Source organism: Carassius carassius, chromosome 9 (assembly GCF_963082965.1).
Source record: "Carassius carassius chromosome 9, fCarCar2.1, whole genome shotgun sequence".
NCBI lineage: Eukaryota > Metazoa > Chordata > Actinopteri > Cypriniformes > Cyprinidae > Carassius > Carassius carassius.
In genome coordinates this window covers 982,501-1,000,000 of record NC_081763.1, presented here as the reverse complement: position 1 = coordinate 1,000,000, position 17,500 = coordinate 982,501, and the positions used below count along the sequence as shown (strand labels likewise).

Sequence of the window (17,500 nt, the reverse complement as noted above, 5' to 3'; positions counted from 1 at the left end):
AGGTTTGGGCCTGGTTATTACTTTTGGATTTTTTCAGTAATTATCTAATAGGCCTGGTTAGTACTTTTGGAAATGTTCACTAATTGTCCAATAATCTTGCAAAAAAAAAAAAAAAAAAAGAGTCAATGCCCGATCTCGGAATGTAAGCAGGTTTGGGCCAGGTTAGTACTTTTGGATTTTTTCATTAATTATCTAATAGGCCTGGTTAGTACTTTTAGAAATTTTCACTTATTGTCCATAAATCTTGCAAAAAAAAAAAAAGAGTCAATGCCCGATCTCAGAATGTAAGCAGGTTTGGGCCGGGTTAGTACTTTGGATTTTTTCAGTAATTATCTAATAGGCCTGGTTAGTACTTTTGGAAATTTTCACTAATTGTCCAATAATCTTGCAAAAAAAAAAAAGAGTCAATGCCCGATCTCAGAATGTAATGTTCCCTACTTATATAATGCACTGGCCATTATAGTGGGTGATCTTTAAATAGCCCTCTCTTTGCAGCCTCCTTCGCTTACGGCCATACCAACCTGGCTATGCCCGATCTCGTCTGATCTCGGAAGCTAAGCAGGTTTGGGCCAGGTTAGTACTTTTGGATTTTTTCAGTAATTATCTAATAGGCCTGGTTAGTACTTTTGGAAATTTTCACTAATTGTCCAATAATCTTGCAAAAAAAAAAAAAAAAAGAGTCAATGCCCGATCCCAGAATGTAAGCAGGTTTGGGCCAGGTTAGTACTTTTGGATTTTTTCAGTAATTATCTAATAGGCCTGGTTAGTACTTTTGGGAATACCAGGTGCTGTAAGCTTTTGGGTTTCCTTCCCTACTTATATAATGCACTGGCGATTATAGTGGCTGATCTTTAAATAGCCCTCTCTTTGCAGCCTCCTTCGCTTATGGCCATACCATCCTGGCTATGCCCGATCTCAACTGATCTCCAAATCTAAGCAGGTTTGGGCCAGGTTAGTACTTTTGGATTTTTTCAGTAATTATCTAATAGGCCGGGTTAGTACTTTAGGAAATTTTCACTAATTGTCCAATAAACTTGCAAAAAAAAAAAAAAAAAAAAGAGTCAATGCCCGATCTCAGAATGTAAGCAGGTTTGGGCCAGGTTAGTCCTTTTGGATTTTTTCAGTAATTATCTAATAGGCCTGGTTAGTACTTTTGGAAATTTTCACTAATTTTCCAATAATCTTGCAAAAAAAAAAAAAAAAGAGTCAATGCCCGATCTCAGAATGTAAGCAGGTTTGGGCCAGGTTAGTACTTTTGGATTTTTTCAGTAATTATCTAATAGGCCTGGTTAGTACTTTTGGAAATTTTCACTAATTGTCCAATAATCTTGCAAAAAAAAAAAAAAAAAAAGAGTCAATGCCCGATCTCAGAATGTAAGCAGGCTTGGGCCAGGTTAGTACTTTTGGATTTTTTCAGTAAATATCTAATAGGCCTGGTTAATACTTTTGGGAATACCAGGTGCTGTAAGCTTTTGGGTTTCCTTCCCTACTTATATAATGCACTGGCGATTATAGTGGGTGATCTTTTAATAGCCCTCTCTTTGCAGCCTCCTTCGCTTATGGCCATACCATCCTGGCTATGCCTGATCTCAACTGATCTCCAAATCTAAGCAGGTTTGGGCCAGGTTAGTACTTTTGGATTTTTTCAGTAATTATCTAATAGGCCTGGTTAGTACTTTTGGAAATTTTCACTAATTGTACAATAATCCTGCAAAAAAAAAAAAAAAGAGTCAATGCCCAATCTCAGAATGTAAGCAGGTTTGGGCCAGGTTAGTACTTTTGGATTTTTTCAGTAATTATCTAATAGGCCTGGTTAGTACTTTTGGGAATACCAGGTGCTGTAAGCTTTTGGGTTTCCTTCCCTACTTATATAATGCACTGGCGATTATAGTGGCTGATCTTTAAATAGCCCTCTCTTTGCAGCTTCCTTCGCTTACGGCCATACCAACCTGGCTATGCCCGATCTCGTCTGATCTCGGAAGCTAAGCAGGTTTGGGCCTGGTTAGTACTTGGATGGGAGACCGCCTGGGAATACCAGGTGCTGTAAGCTTTTGGGTTTCCTTCCCTACTTATATAAAGCACTGGCGATTATAGTGGCTGATCTTTAAATAGCCCTCTCTTTGCAGCCTCCTTCGCTTACGTCCATACCAACCTGGCTATGCCCGGTCTCGTCTGATCTCGGAAGCTAAGCAGGTTTGGGCCTGGTTATTACTTTTGGATTTTTTCAGTAATTATCTAATAGGCCTGGTTAGTACTTTTGGAAATGTTCACTAATTGTCCAATAATCTTGCAAAAAAAAAAAAAGAGTCAATGCCCGATCTCAGAATGTAAGCAGGTTTGGGCCGGGTTAGTACTTTGGATTTTTTCAGTAATTATCTAATAGGCCTGGTTAGTACTTTTGGAAATTTTCACTTATTGTCCATAAATCTTGCAAAAAAAAAAAAAAGAGTCAATGCCCGATCTCAGAATGTAAGCAGGTTTGGGCCGGGTTAGTACTTTGGATTTTTTCAGTAATTATCTAATAGGCCTGGTTAGTACTTTTGGAAATTTTCACTATTTGTCCAATAATCTTGCAAAAAAAAAAAGAGTCAATGCCCGATCTCAGAATGTAATGTTCCCTACTTATATAATGCACTGGCGATTATAGTGGGTGATCTTTAAATAGCCCTCTCTTTGCAGCCTCCTTCGCTTACGGCCATACCAACCTGGCTATGCCCGATCTCGTCTGATCTCGGAAGCTAAGAAGGTTTGGGCCTGGTTAGTACTTGGATGGGAGACCGCCTGGGAATACCAGGTGCTGTAAGCTTTTGGGTTTCCTTCCCTACTTATATAAAGCACTGGCGATTTTAGTGGCTGATCTTTAAATAGCCCTCTCTTTGCAGCCTCCTTCGCTTACGTCCATACCATCCTGGCTATGCCCGATCTCAACTGATCTCCAAATCTAAGCAGGTTTGGGCCAGGTTAGTACTTTTGGATTTTTTCAGTAATTATCTAATAGGCCTGGATAGTACTTTTGGGAATACCAGGTGCTGTAAGCTTCTGGGTTTCCTTCCCTACTTATATAATGCACTGGCGATTATAGTGGCTGATCTTTAAATAGCCCTCTCTTTGCAGCCTCCTTCGCTCACGGCCATACCAACCTGGCTATGCCCGATCTCGTCTGATCTCGGAAGCTAAGCAGGTTTGGGCCTGGTTAGTACTTGGATGGGAGACCGCCTGGGAATACCAGGTCCTGTAAGCTTTTGGGTTTCCTTCCCTACTTATATAAAGCACTGGCGATTATAGTGGCTGATCTTTAAATAGCCCTCTCTTTGCAGCCTCCTTCGCTTATGGCCATACCATCCTGGCTATGCCCGATCTCAACTGATCTCCAAATCTAAGCAGGTTTGGGCCAGGTTAGTACTTTTGGATTTTTTCATTAATTATCTAATAGGCCTGGTTAGTACTTTTGGAAATTTTCACTAATTGTCCAATAATCTTGCAAAAAAAAAAAAAAAAAGAGTCAATGCCCGATCTCAGAATGTAAGCAGGTTTGGGCCGGGTTAGTACTTTGGATTTTTTCAGTAATTATCTAATAGGCCTGGTTAGTACTTTTGGAAATTTTCACTAAATGTCCAATAATCTTGCAAAAAAAAAAAAAGAGTCAATGCCCGATCTCAGAATGTAAGCAGGTTTGGGCCGGGTTAGTACTTTGGATTTTTTCAGTAATTATCTAATAGGCCTGGTTAGTACTTTTGGAAATTTTCACTAATTGTCCAATAATCTTGCAAAAAAAAAAAAGAGTCAATGCCCGACCTCAGAATGTTAGCAGGTTTGGGCCAGGTTAGTACTTTTGGATTTTTTCAGTAATTATCTAATAGGCCTGGTTAGTACTTTTGGAAATTTTCACTAATTGTCCAATAATCTTGCAAAAAAAAAAAAAAAAAAGAGTCAATGCCCGATCTCAGAATGTAAGCAGGTTTGGGCCAGGTTAGTACTTTTGGATTTTTTCAGTGATTATCTAATAGGCCTGGTTAGTACTTTTGGGAATACCATGTGCTGTAAGCTTTTGGGTTTCCTTCCCTACTTATATAAAGCACTGGCGATTATAGTGGCTGATCTTTAAATAGCCCTCTCTTTGCAGCCTCCTTCGCTTATGGCCATACCATCCTGGCTATGCCTGATCTCAACTGATCTCCAAATCTAAGCAGGTTTGGGCCAGGTTAGTACTTTTGGAGTTTTTCAGTAATTATCTTATAGGCCTGGTTAGTACTTTTGGGAATACCAGGTGCTGTAAGCTTTTGGGTTTCCTTCCCTACTTATATAATGCACTGGCGATTATAGTGGGTGATCTTTAAATAGCCCTCTCTTTGCAGCCTCCTTCGCTTACGGCCATACCAACCTGGCTATGCCCGATCTCGTCTGATCTCGGAAGCTAAGAAGGTTTGGGCCTGGTTAGTACTTGGATGGGAGACCGCCTGGGAATACCAGGTGCTGTAAGCTTTTGGGTTTCCTTCCCTACTTATATAAAGCACTGGCGATTTTAGTGGCTGATCTTTAAATAGCCCTCTCTTTGCAGCCTCCTTCGCTTACGTCCATACCAACCTGGCTATGCCCGGTCTCGTCTGATCTCGGAAGCTAAGCAGGTTTGGGCCTGGTTATTACTTTTGGATTTTTTCAGTAATTATCTAATAGGCCTGGTTAGTACTTTTGGAAATGTTCACTAATTGTCCAATAATCTTGCAAAAAAAAAAAAAAAAAAAAAGAGTCAATGCCCGATCTCGGAATGTAAGCAGGTTTGGGCCAGGTTAGTACTTTTGGATTTTTTCATTAATTATCTAATAGGCCTGGTTAGTACTTTTAGAAATTTTCACTTATTGTCCATAAATCTTGCAAAAAAAAAAAAAGAGTCAATGCCCGATCTCAGAATGTAAGCAGGTTTGGGCCGGGTTAGTACTTTGGATTTTTTCAGTAATTATCTAATAGGCCTGGTTAGTACTTTTGGAAATTTTCACTAAATGTCCAATAATCTTGCAAAAAAAAAAAAGAGTCAATGCCCGATCTCAGAATGTAATGTTCCCTACTTATATAATGCACTGGCGATTATAGTGGGTGATCTTTAAATAGCCCTCTCTTTGCAGCCTCCTTCGCGTACGGCCATACCAACCTGGCTATGCCCGATCTCGTCTGATCTCGGAAGCTAAGAAGGTTTGGGCCTGGTTAGTACTTGGATGGGAGACCGCCTGGGAATACCAGGTGCTGTAAGCTTTTGGGTTTCCTTCCCTACTTATATAAAGCACTGGCGATTATAGTGGCTGATCTTTAAATAGCCCTCTCTTTGCAGCCTCCTTCGCTTATGGCCATACCATCCTGGCTATGCCCGATCTCAACTGATCTCCAAATATAAGCAGGTTTGGGCCAGGTTAGTACTTTTGGATTTTTTCAGTAATTATCTAATAGGCCTGGTTAGTACTTTTGGAAATTTTCACTAATTGTCCAATAATCTTGCAAAAAAAAAAAAAAAAGAGTCAATGCCCGATCTCCAAATGTAAGCAGGTTTGGGCCAGGTTAGTACTTTTGGATTTTTTCAGTAATTATCTAATAGGCCTGGTTAGTACTTTTAGAAATTTTCACTTATTGTCCAATAATCTTGCAAAAAAAAAGAAAGAGTCAATGCCCGATCTCAGAATGTAAATAGGTTTGGGCCAGGTTAGTACTTTTGGATTTTTTCAGTAATTATCTAATAGGCTTGGTTAGTATTTTTGGGAATACCAGGTGCTGTAAGCTTTTGGGTTTCCTTCCCTACTTATATAATGCACTGGCGATTATAGTGGCTGATCTTTAAATAGCCCTCAGTTTGCAGCCTCCTTCGCTTACGGCCATACCAACCTGGCTATGCCCGATCTCGTCTGATCTCGGAAGCTAAGCAGGTTTGGGCCAGGTTAGTACTTTTGGATTTTTTCAGTAATTATCTAATAGGCCTGGTTAGTACTTTTGGAAATTTTCACTAATTGTCCAATAATCTTGCAAAAAAAAAAAAAAAAAAGAGTCAATGCCCGATCTCAGAATGTAAGCAGGTTTGGGCCAGGTTAGTACTTTTGGATTTTTTCAGTAATTATCTAATAGGCCTGGTTAGTACTTTTGGGAATACCAGGTGCTGTAAGCTTTTGGGTTTCCTTCCGTACTTATATAATGCACTGGCGATTATAGTGGCTGATCTTTAAATAGCCCTCTCTTTGCAGCCTCCTTCGCTTATGGCCATACCATCCTGGCTATGCCCGATCTCAACTGATCTCCAAATCTAAGCAGGTTTGGGCCAGGTTAGTACTTTTGGATTTTTTCAGTAATTATCTAATAGGCCTGGTTAGTACTTTAGGAAATTTTCACTAATTGTCCAATAAACTTGCAAAAAAAAAAAAAAAAAAAGAGTCAATGCCCGATCTCAGAATGTAAGCAGGTTTGGGCCAGGTTAGTCCTTTTGGATTTTTTCAGTAATTATCTAATAGGCCTGGTTAGTACTTTTGGAAATTTTCACTAATTGTCCAATAATCTTGCAAAAAAAAAAAAAAAAGAGTCAATGCCCGATCTCAGAATGTAAGCAGGTTTGGGCCAGGTTAGTACTTTTGGATTTTTTCAGTAATTATCTAATAGGCCTGGTTAGTACTTTTGGAAATTTTCACTAATTGTCCAATAATCTTGCAAAAAAAAAAAAAAAAGAGTCAATGCCCGATCTCAGAATGTAAGCAGGCTTGGGCCAGGTTAGTACTTTTGGATTTTTTCAGTAATTATCTAATAGGCCTGGTTAATACTTTTGGGAATACCAGGTGCTGTAAGCTTTTGGGTTTCCTTCCCTACTTATATAATGCACTGGCGATTATAGTGGGTGATCTTTAAATAGCCCTCTCTTTGCAGCCTCCTTCGCTTATGGCCATACCATCCTGGCTATGCCTGATCTCAACTGATCTCCAAATCTAAGCAGGTTTGGGCCAGGTTAGTACTTTTGGATTTTTTCAGTAATTATCTAATAGGCCTGGTTAGTACTTTTGGGAATACCAGGTGCTGTAAGCTTTTGGGTTCCCTTCCCTACTTATATAATGCACTGGCGATTATAGTGGCTGATCTTTAAATAGCCCTCTCTTTGCAGCTTCCTTCGCTTACGGCCATACCAACCTGGCTATGCCCGACCTCGTCTGATCTCGGAAGCTAAGCAGGTTTGGGCCTGGTTAGTACTTGGATGGGAGACCGCCTGGGAATACCAGGTGCTGTAAGCTTTTGGGTTTCCTTCCCTACTTATATAAAGCACTGGCGATTATAGTGGCTGATCTTTAAATAGCCCTCTCTTTGCAGCCTCCTTCGCTTACATCCATACCAACCTGGCTATGCCCGGTCTCGTCTGATCTCGGAAGCTAAGCAGGTTTGGGCCTGGTTATTACTTTTGGATTTTTTCAGTAATTATCTAATAGGCCTGGTTAGTACTTTTGGAAATGTTCACTAATTGTCCAATAATCTTGCAAAAAAAAAAAAAGAGTCAATGCCCGATCTCAGAATGTAAGCAGGTTTGGGCCGGGTTAGTACTTTGGATTTTTTCAGTAATTATCTAATAGGCCTGGTTAGTACTTTTGGAAATTTTCACTTATTGTCCATAAATCTTGCAAAAAAAAAAAAAGAGTCAATGCCCGATCTCAGAATGTAAGCAGGTTTGGGCCGGGTTAGTACTTTGGATTTTTTCAGTAATTATCTAATAGGCCTGGTTAGTACTTTTGGAAATTTTCACTATTTGTCCAATAATCTTGCAAAAAAAAAAAAGAGTCAATGCCCGATCTCAGAATGTAATGTTCCCTACTTATATAATGCACTGGCGATTATAGTGGGTGATCTTTAAATAGCCCTCTCTTTGCAGCCTCCTTCGCTTACAGCCATACCAACCTGGCTATGCCCGATCTCGTCTGATCTCGGAAGCTAAGAAGGTTTGGGCCTGGTTAGTACTTGGATGGGAGACCGCCTGGGAATACCAGGTGCTGTAAGCTTTTGGGTTTCCTTCCCTACTTATATAAAGCACTGGCGATTTTAGTGGCTGATCTTTAAATAGCCCTCTCTTTGCAGCCTCCTTCGCTTACGTCCATACCAACCTGGCTATGCCCGGTCTCGTCTGATCTCGGAAGCTAAGCAGGTTTGGGCCTGGTTATTACTTTTGGATTTTTTCAGTAATTATCTAATAGGCCTGGTTAGTACTTTTGGAAATGTTCACTAATTGTCCAATAATCTTGCAAAAAAAAAAAAAAAAAAAAAGAGTCAATGCCCGATCTCGGAATGTAAGCAGGTTTGGGCCAGGTTAGTACTTTTGGATTTTTTCATTAATTATCTAATAGATCTGGTTAGTACTTTTAGAAATTTTCACTTATTGTCCATAAATCTTGCAAAAAAAAAAAAAAGAGTCAATGCCCGATCTCAGAATGTAAGCAGGTTTGGGCCGGGTTAGTACTTTGGATTTTTTCAGTAATTATCTAATAGGCCTGGTTAGTACTTTTGGAAATTTTCACTAATTGTCCAATAATCTTGCAAAAAAAAAAAAGAGTCAATGCCCGACCTCAGAATGTTAGCAGGTTTGGGCCAGGTTAGTACTTTTGGATTTTTTCAGTAATTATCTAATAGGCCTGGTTAGTACTTTTGGAAATTTTCACTAATTGTCCAATAATCTTGCAAAAAAAAAAAAAAAAAAAGAGTCAATGCCCGATCTCAGAATGTAAGCAGGTTTGGGCCAGGTTAGTACTTTTGGATTTTTTCAGTGATTATCTAATAGGCCTGGTTAGTACTTTTGGGAATACCATGTGCTGTAAGCTTTTGGGTTTCCTTCCCTACTTATATAAAGCACTGGCGATTATAGTGGCTGATCTTTAAATAGCCCTCTCTTTGCAGCCTCCTTCGCTTATGGCCATACCATCCTGGCTATGCCTGATCTCAACTGATCTCCAAATCTAAGCAGGTTTGGGCCAGGTTAGTACTTTTGGATTTTTTCAGTAATTATCTTATAGGCCTGGTTAGTACTTTTGGGAATACCAGGTGCTGTAAGCTTTTGGGTTTCCTTCCCTACTTATATAATGCACTGGCGATTATAGTGGGTGATCTTTAAATAGCCCTCTCTTTGCAGCCTCCTTCGCTTACGGCCATACCAACCTGGCTATGCCCGATCTCGTCTGATCTCGGAAGCTAAGAAGGTTTGGGCCTGGTTAGTACTTGGATGGGAGACCGCCTGGGAATACCAGGTGCTGTAAGCTTTTGGGTTTCCTTCCCTACTTATATAAAGCACTGGCGATTTTAGTGGCTGATCTTTAAATAGCCCTCTCTTTGCAGCCTCCTTCGCTTACGTCCATACCAACCTGGCTATGCCCGGTCTCGTCTGATCTCGGAAGCTAAGCAGGTTTGGGCCTGGTTATTACTTTTGGATTTTTTCAGTAATTATCTAATAGGCCTGGTTAGTACTTTTGGAAATGTTCACTAATTGTCCAATAATCTTGCAAAAAAAAAAAAAAAAAAAAGAGTCAATGCCCGATCTCGGAATGTAAGCAGGTTTGGGCCAGGTTAGTACTTTTGGATTTTTTCATTAATTATCTAATAGGCCTGGTTAGTACTTTTAGAAATTTTCACTTATTGTCCATAAATCTTGCAAAAAAAAAAAAAGAGTCAATGCCCGATCTCAGAATGTAAGCAGGTTTGGGCCGGGTTAGTACTTTGGATTTTTTCAGTAATTATCTAATAGGCCTGGTTAGTACTTTTGGAAATTTTCACTAATTGTCCAATAATCTTGCAAAAAAAAAAAGAGTCAATGCCCGATCTCAGAATGTAATGTTCCCTACTTATATAATGCACTGGCGATTATAGTGGGTGATCTTTAAATAGCCCTCTCTTTGCAGCCTCCTTCGCGTACGGCCATACCAACCTGGCTATGCCCGATCTCGTCTGATCTCGGAAGCTAAGAAGGTCAGGGCCTGGTTAGTACTTGGATGGGAGACCGCCTGGGAATACCAGGTGCTGTAAGCTTTTGGGTTTCCTTCCCTACTTATATAAAGCACTGGCGATTATAGTGGCTGATCTTTAAATAGCCCTCTCTTTGCAGCCTCCTTCGCTTATGGCCATACCATCCTGGCTATGCCCTATCTCAACTGATCTCCAAATGTAAGCAGGTTTGGGCCAGGTTAGTACTTTTGGATTTTTTCAGTAATTATCTAATAGGCCTGGTTAGTACTTTTGGAAATTTTCACTAATTGTCCAATAATCTTGCAAAAAAAAAAAAAAAAGAGTCAATGCCCGATCTCCAAATGTAAGCAGGTTTGGGCCAGGTTAGTACTTTTGGATTTTTTCAGTAATTATCTAATAGGCCTGGTTAGTACTTTTAGAAATTTTCACTTATTGTCCAATAATCTTGCAAAAAAAAAGAAAGATTCAATGCCCGATCTCAGACTGTAAATAGGTTTGGGCCAGGTTAGTACTTTTGGATTTTTTCAGTAATTATCTAATAGGCTTGGTTAGTATTTTTGGGAATACCAGGTGCTGTAAGCTTTTGGGTTTCCTTCCCTACTTATATAATGCACTGGCGATTATAGTGGCTGATCTTTAAATAGCCCTCAGTTTGCAGCCTCCTTCGCTTACGGCCATACCAACCTGGCTATGCCCGATCTCGTCTGATCTCGGAAGCTAAGCAGGTTTGGGCCAGGTTAGTACTTTTGGATTTTTTCAGTAATTATCTAATAGGCCTGGTTAGTACTTTTGGAAATTTTCACTAATTGTCCAATAATCTTGCAAAAAAAAAAAAAAAAGAGTCAATGCCCGATCTCAGAATGTAAGCAGGTTTGGGCCAGGTTAGTACTTTTGGATTTTTTCAGTAATTATCTAATAGGCCTGGTTAGTACTTTTGGGAATACCAGGTGCTGTAAGCTTTTGGGTTTCCTTCCGTACTTATATAATGCACTGGCGATTATAGTGGCTGATCTTTAAATAGCCCTCTCTTTGCAGCCTCCTTCGCTTATGGCCATACCATCCTGGCTATGCCCGATCTCAACTGATCTCCAAATCTAAGCAGGTTTGGGCCAGGTTAGTACTTTTGGATTTTTTCAGTAATTATCTAATAGGCCTGGTTAGTACTTTAGGAAATTTTCACTAATTGTCCAATAAACTTGCAAAAAAAAAAAAAAAAAAAGAGTCAATGCCCGATCTCAGAATGTAAGCAGGTTTGGGCCAGGTTAGTCCTTTTGGATTTTTTCAGTAATTATCTAATAGGCCTGTTTAGTACATTTGGAAATTTTCACTAATTGTCCAATAATCTTGCAAAAAAAAAAAAAAAAAGAGTCAATGCCCGATCTCAGAATGTAAGCAGGTTTGGGCCAGGTTAGTACTTTTGGATTTTTTCAGTAATTATCTAATAGGCCTGGTTAGTACTTTTGGAAATTTTCACTAATTGTCCAATAATCTTGCAAAAAAAAAAAAAAAAAGAGTCAATGCCCGATCTCAGAATGTAAGCAGGCTTGGGCCAGGTTAGTACTTTTGGATTTTTTCAGTAATTATCTAATAGGCCTGGTTAATACTTTTGGGAATACCAGGTGCTGTAAGCTTTTGGGTTTCCTTCCCTACTTATATAATGCACTGGCGATTATAGTGGGTGATCTTTTAATAGCCCTCTCTTTGCAGCCTCCTTCGCTTATGGCCATACCATCCTGGCTATGCCTGATCTCAACTGATCTCCAAATCTAAGCAGGTTTGGGCCAGGTTAGTACTTTTGGATTTTTTCAGTAATTATCTAATAGGCCTGGTTAGTACTTTTGGAAATTTTCACTAATTGTCCAAAAATCTTGCAAAAAAAAAAAAAAGAGTCAATGCCCGATCTCAGAATGTAAGCAGGTTTGGGCCAGGTTAGTACTTTTGGATTTTTTCAGTAATTATCTAATAGGCCTGGTTAGTACTTTTGGAAATTTTCACTAATTGTCCAATAATCCTGCAAAAAAAAAAAAAAAGAGTCAATGCCCGATCTCAGAATGTAAGCAGGTTTGGGCCAGGTTAGTACTTTTGGATTTTTTCAGTAATTATCTAATAGGCCTGGTTAGTACTTTTGGGAATACCAGGTGCTGTAAGCTTTTGGGTTTCCTTCCCTACTTATATAATGCACTGGCGATTATAGTGGCTGATCTTTAAATAGCCCTCTCTTTGCAGCTTCCTTCGCTTACGGCCATACCAACCTGGCTATGCCCGATCTCGTCTGATCTCTGAAGCTAAGCAGGTTTGGGCCTGGTTAGTACTTGGATGGGAGACCGCCTGGGAATACCAGGTGCTGTAAGCTTTTGGGTTTCCTTCCCTACTCATATAAAGCACTGGCGATTATAGTGGCTGATCTTTAAATAGCCCTCTCTTTGCAGCCTCCTTCACTTATGGCCATACCATCCTGGCTATGCCTGATCTCAACTGATCTCCAAATCTAAGCAGGTTTGGGCCAGGTTAGTACTTTTGGATTTTTTCAGTAATTATCTAATAGGCCTGGTTAGTACTTTTGGAAATTTTCACTAATTGTCCAATAATCTTGCAAAAAAAAATAAAAAAAGAGTCAATGCCCGATCTCAGAATGTAAGCAGGTTTGGGCCAGGTTAGTACTTTTGGATTTTTTCAGTAATTATCTAATAGGCCTGGTTAGTACTTTTGGAAATTTTCACTAATTGTCCAATAAACTTGCAAAAAAAAAAAAAAAAAAAGAGTCAATGCCCGATCTCAGAATGTAAGCAGGCTTGGGCCAGGTTAGTACTTTTGGATTTTTTCAGTAATTATCTAATAGGCCTGGTTAATACTTTTGGGAATACCAGGTGCTGTAAGCTTTTGGGTTTCCTTCCCTACTTATATAATGCACTGGCGATTATAGTGGGTGATCTTTTAATAGCCCTCTCTTTGCAGCCTCCTTCGCTTATGGCCATACCATCCTGGCTATGCCTGATCTCAACTGATCTCCAAATCTAAGCAGGTTTGGGCCAGGTTAGTACTTTTGGATTTTTTCAGTAATTATCTAATAGGCCGGGTTAGTACTTTTGGAAATTTTACCTAATTGTCCAAAAATCTTGCAAAAAAAAAAAAAAAAGAGTCAATGCCCGATCTCAGAATGTAAGCAGGTTTGGGCCAGGTTAGTACTTTTGGATTTTTTCAGTAATTTTCTAATAGGCCTGGTTAGTACTTTTGGAAATTTTCACTAATTGTACAATAATCCTGCAAAAAAAAAAAAAAAGAGTCAATGCCCGATCTCAGAATGTAAGCAGGTTTGGGCCAGGTTAGTACTTTTGGATTTTTTCAGTAATTATCTAATAGGCCTGGTTAGTACTTTTGGGAATACCAGGTGCTGTAAGCTTTTGGGTTTCCTTCCCTACTTATATAATGCACTGGCGATTATAGTGGCTAATCTTTAAATAGCCCTCTCTTTGCAGCTTCCTTCGCTTACGGCCATACCAACCTGGATAAGCCCGATCTCGTCTGATCTCGGAAGCTAAGCAGGTTTGGGCCTGGTTAGTACTTGGATGGGAGACCGCCTGGGAATACCAGGTGCTGTAAGCTTTTGGGTTTCCTTCCCTACTTATATAAAGCACTGGCGATTATAGTGGCTGATCTTTAAATAGCCCTCTCTTTGCAGCCTCCTTCACTTATGGCCATACCATCCTGGCTATGCCTGATCTCAACTGATCTCCAAATCTAAGCAGGTTTGGGCCAGGTTAGTACTTTTGGATTTTTTCAGTAATTATCTAATAGGCCTGGTTAGTACTTTTGGAAATTTTCACTAATTGTCCAATAATCTTGCAAAAAAAAAAAAAAAAAAGAGTCAATGCCCGATCTCAGAATGTAAGCAGGTTTGGGCCAGGTTAGTACTTTTGGATTTTTTCAGTAATTATCTAATAGGCCTGGTTAGTACTTTTGGAAATTTTCACTAATTGTCCAATAATCTTGCAAAAAAAAAAAAGAGTCAATGCCCGATCTCTGAATGTAAGCAGGTTTGGGCTAGGTTAGTACTTTGGATTTTTTCAGTAATTATCTAATAGGCCTGGATAGTACTTTTGGGAATACCAGGTGCTGTAAGCTTCTGGGTTTCCTTCCCTACTTATATAATGCACTGGCGATTATAGTGGCTGATCTTTAAATAGCCCTCTCTTTGCAGCCTCCTTCGCTTACGGCCATACCAACCTGGCTATGCCCGATCTCGTCTGATCTCGGAAGCTAAGCAGGTTTGGGCCTGGTTAGTACTTGGATGGGAGACCGCCTGGGAATACCAGGTCCTGTAAGCTTTTGGGTTTCCTTCCCTACTTATATAAAGCACTGGCGATTATAGTGGCTGATCTTTAAATAGCCCTCTCTTTGCAGCCTCCTTCGCTTATGGCCATACCATCCTGGCTATGCCCGATCTCAACTGATCTCCAAATCTAAGCAGGTTTGGGCCAGGTTAGTACTTTTGGATTTTTTCATTAATTATCTAATAGGCCTGGTTAGTACTTTTGGAAATTTTCACTAATTGTCCAATAATCTTGCAAAAAAAAAAAAAAAAGAGTCAATGCCCGATCTCAGAATGTAAGCAGGTTTGGGCCAGGTTAGTACTTTTGGATTTTTTCAGTAATTTTCTAATAGGCCTGGTTAGTACTTTTGGAAATTTTCACTAATTGTACAATAATCCTGCAAAAAAAAAAAAAAAGAGTCAATGCCCGATCTCAGAATGTAAGCAGGTTTGGGCCAGGTTAGTACTTTTGGATTTTTTCAGTAATTATCTAATAGGCCTGGTTAGTACTTTTGGGAATACCAGGTGCTGTAAGCTTTTGGGTTTCCTTCCCTACTTATATAATGCACTGGCGATTATAGTGGCTGATCTTTAAATTGCCTTCAGTTTGCAGCCTCCTTCGCTTATGGCCATACCAACCTGGCTATGCCCGATCTCGTCTGATCTCGGAAGCTAAGCAGGTTTGGGCCTGGTTAGTACTTGGATGGGAGACCGCCTGGGAATACCAGGTGCTGTAAGCTTTTGGGTTTCCTTCCCTACTTATATAATGCACTGGCGATTATAGTGGCTGATCTTTAAATAGCCTTCAGTTTGCAGCCTCCTTCGCTTACGGCCATACCAACCTGGCTATGCCCGATCTCGTCTGATCTCGGAAGCTAAGCAGGTTTGGGCCTGGTTAGTACTTGGATGGGAGACCGCCTGGGAATACCAGGTGCTGTAAGCTTTTGGGTTTCCTTCCCTACTTATATAAAGCACTTGCGATTATAGTGGCTGATCTTTAAATAGCCCTCTCTTTGCAGCCTCCTTCGCTTATGGCCATACCATCCTGGCTATGCCTGATCTCAACTGATCTCCAAATCTAAGCAGGTTTGGGCCAGGTTAGTACTTTTGGATTTTTTCAGTTATTATCTAATAGGCCTGGTTAGTACTTTTGGAAATTTTCACTAATCGTCCAATAATCTTGCAAAAAAAAAAAAAAAAGAGTCAATGCCCGATCTCAGAATGTAAGCAGGTTTGGGCCAGGTTAGTACTTTTGGATTTTTTCAGTAATTATCTAATAGGCCTGGTTAGTACTTTTGGGAATACCAGGTGCTGTAAGCTTGTGGGTTTCCTTCCCTACTTATATAATGCACTGGCGATTATAGTGGCTGATCTTTAAATAGCCCTCTCTTTGCAGCCTCCTTCGCTTACGGCCATACCAGCCTGGCTATGCCCGATCTCGTCTGATCTCGGAAGCTAAGCAGGTTTGGGCCTGGTTAGTACTTGGATGGGAGACCCCCTGGGAATACCAGGTGCTGTAAGCTTTTGGGTTTCCTTCCCTACGTATATAAAGCACTGGCGATTATAGTGGCTGATCTTTAAATAACCTCTCTTTGCAGCCTCCTTCGCTTACGTCCATACCAACCTGGCTATGCCCGGTCTCGTCTGATCTCGGAAGCTAAGCAGGTTTGGGCCTGGTTATTACTTTTGGATTTTTTCAGTAATTATCTAATAGGCCTGGTTAGTACTTTTGGAAATTTTCACTTATTGTCCATAAATCTTGCAAAAAAAAAAAAAAAAAAAAGAGTAAATGCCCGATCTCGGAATGTAAGCAGGTTTGGGCCAGGTTAGTACTTTTGGATTTTTTCATTAATTATCTAATAGGCCTGGTTAGTACTTTTAGAAATTTTCACTTATTGTCCATAAATCTTGCAAAAAAAAAAAAGAGTCAATGCCCGATCTCAGAATGTAATGTTCCCTACTTATATAATGCACTGGCGATTATAGTGGGTGATCTTTAAATAGCCCTCTCTTTGCAGCCTCCTTCGCTTACGGCCATACCAACCTGGCTATGCCCGATCTTGTCTGATCTCGGAAGCTAAGAAGGTTTGGGCCTGGTTAGTACTTGGATGGGAGACCGCCTGGGAATACCAGGTGCTGTAAGCTTTTGGGTTTCCTTCCCTACTTATATAAAGCACTGGCGATTATAGTGGCTGATCTTTAAATAGCCCTCTCTTTGCAGCCTCCTTCGCTTATGGCCATACCATCCTGGCTATGCCCGATCTCAACTGATCTCCAAATGTAAGCAGGTTTGGGCCAGGTTAGTACTTTTGGATTTTTTCAGTAATTATCTAATAGGCCTGGTTAGTACTTTTGGAAATTTTCACTAATTGTCCAATAATCTTGCAAAAAAAAAAAAAAAGAGTCAATGCCCGATCTCCAAATGTAAGCAGGTTTAGGCCAGGTTAGTACTTTTGGATTTTTTCAGTAATTATCTAATAGGCCTGGTTAGTACTTTTAGAAATTTTCACTTATTGTCCAATAATCTTGCAAAAAAAAAGAAAGAGTCAATGCCCGATCTCAGAATGTAAATAGGTTTGGGCCAGGTTAGTACTTTTGGATTTTTTCAGTAATTATCTAATAGGCTTGGTTAGTATTTTTGGGAATACCAGGTGCTGTAAGCTTTTGGGTTTCCTTCCCTACTTATATAATGCACTGGCGATTATAGTGGCTGATCTTTAAATAGCCCTCAGTTTGCAGCCTCCTTCGCTTACGGCCATACCAACCTGGCTATGCCCGATCTCGTCTGATCTCGGAAGCTAAGCAGGTTTGGGCCAGGTTAGTACTTTTGGATTTTTTCAGTAATTATCTAATAGGCCTGGTTAGTACTTTTGGAAATTTTCACTAATTGTCCAATAATCTTGCAAAAAAAAAAAAAAAAAGAGTCAATGCCCGATCTCAGAATGTAAGCAGGTTTGGGCCAGGTTAGTACTTTTGGATTTTTTCAGTAATTATCTAATAGGCCTGGTTAGTACTTTTGGGAATACCAGGTGCTGTAAGCTTTTGGGTTTCCTTCCGTACTTATATAATGCACTGGCGATTATAGTGGCTGATCTTTAAATAGCCCTCTCTTTGCAGCCTCCTTCGCTTATGGCCATACCATCCTGGCTATGCCCGATCTCAACTGATCTCCAAATCTAAGCAGGTTTGGGCCAGGTTAGTACTTTTGGATTTTTTCAGTAATTATCTAATAGGCCT

The 17,500-nt window shown here is 40.0% G+C and overlaps 16 non-coding genes across 16 annotated transcripts; all 16 read left to right on the top strand.

Annotated features, from left to right (window-relative positions):
* Positions 1–1,931: 1,931 nt before the first annotated feature.
* LOC132150375 (5S ribosomal RNA) lies at positions 1,932–2,050 on the top strand. The gene has a single exon (XR_009435610.1). It is a non-coding gene; the product is annotated as a 5S ribosomal RNA (ribosomal RNA).
* A 637-nt stretch (positions 2,051–2,687) lies between these two features.
* On the top strand, positions 2,688–2,806 carry LOC132149924 (5S ribosomal RNA). Its single transcript, XR_009435180.1, has one exon. It is a non-coding gene; the product is annotated as a 5S ribosomal RNA (ribosomal RNA).
* A 316-nt stretch (positions 2,807–3,122) lies between these two features.
* On the top strand, positions 3,123–3,241 carry LOC132150422 (5S ribosomal RNA). The gene has a single exon (XR_009435656.1). It is a non-coding gene; the product is annotated as a 5S ribosomal RNA (ribosomal RNA).
* Positions 3,242–4,363: 1,122 nt separating this feature from the next.
* On the top strand, positions 4,364–4,482 carry LOC132149923 (5S ribosomal RNA). Its single transcript, XR_009435179.1, has one exon. It is a non-coding gene; the product is annotated as a 5S ribosomal RNA (ribosomal RNA).
* Positions 4,483–5,128: 646 nt separating this feature from the next.
* On the top strand, positions 5,129–5,247 carry LOC132150339 (5S ribosomal RNA). Its single transcript, XR_009435574.1, has one exon. It is a non-coding gene; the product is annotated as a 5S ribosomal RNA (ribosomal RNA).
* Positions 5,248–7,131: 1,884 nt separating this feature from the next.
* Positions 7,132–7,250, top strand: LOC132149867 (5S ribosomal RNA). The gene has a single exon (XR_009435127.1). It is a non-coding gene; the product is annotated as a 5S ribosomal RNA (ribosomal RNA).
* Positions 7,251–7,887: 637 nt separating this feature from the next.
* On the top strand, positions 7,888–8,006 carry LOC132150022 (5S ribosomal RNA). Its single transcript, XR_009435272.1, has one exon. It is a non-coding gene; the product is annotated as a 5S ribosomal RNA (ribosomal RNA).
* Positions 8,007–9,135: 1,129 nt separating this feature from the next.
* On the top strand, positions 9,136–9,254 carry LOC132149922 (5S ribosomal RNA). Its single transcript, XR_009435178.1, has one exon. It is a non-coding gene; the product is annotated as a 5S ribosomal RNA (ribosomal RNA).
* A 644-nt stretch (positions 9,255–9,898) lies between these two features.
* LOC132150463 (5S ribosomal RNA) lies at positions 9,899–10,017 on the top strand. The gene has a single exon (XR_009435695.1). It is a non-coding gene; the product is annotated as a 5S ribosomal RNA (ribosomal RNA).
* Positions 10,018–12,188: 2,171 nt separating this feature from the next.
* On the top strand, positions 12,189–12,307 carry LOC132150024 (5S ribosomal RNA). The gene has a single exon (XR_009435274.1). It is a non-coding gene; the product is annotated as a 5S ribosomal RNA (ribosomal RNA).
* A 1,131-nt stretch (positions 12,308–13,438) lies between these two features.
* Positions 13,439–13,557, top strand: LOC132150900 (5S ribosomal RNA). Its single transcript, XR_009436075.1, has one exon. It is a non-coding gene; the product is annotated as a 5S ribosomal RNA (ribosomal RNA).
* Positions 13,558–14,160: 603 nt separating this feature from the next.
* LOC132150078 (5S ribosomal RNA) lies at positions 14,161–14,279 on the top strand. Its single transcript, XR_009435325.1, has one exon. It is a non-coding gene; the product is annotated as a 5S ribosomal RNA (ribosomal RNA).
* Positions 14,280–14,884: 605 nt separating this feature from the next.
* Positions 14,885–15,003, top strand: LOC132150956 (5S ribosomal RNA). The gene has a single exon (XR_009436127.1). It is a non-coding gene; the product is annotated as a 5S ribosomal RNA (ribosomal RNA).
* An 84-nt stretch (positions 15,004–15,087) lies between these two features.
* LOC132150364 (5S ribosomal RNA) lies at positions 15,088–15,206 on the top strand. Its single transcript, XR_009435599.1, has one exon. It is a non-coding gene; the product is annotated as a 5S ribosomal RNA (ribosomal RNA).
* A 461-nt stretch (positions 15,207–15,667) lies between these two features.
* Positions 15,668–15,786, top strand: LOC132150981 (5S ribosomal RNA). The gene has a single exon (XR_009436150.1). It is a non-coding gene; the product is annotated as a 5S ribosomal RNA (ribosomal RNA).
* Positions 15,787–16,289: 503 nt separating this feature from the next.
* On the top strand, positions 16,290–16,408 carry LOC132150376 (5S ribosomal RNA). The gene has a single exon (XR_009435611.1). It is a non-coding gene; the product is annotated as a 5S ribosomal RNA (ribosomal RNA).
* Positions 16,409–17,500: the final 1,092 nt, after the last annotated feature.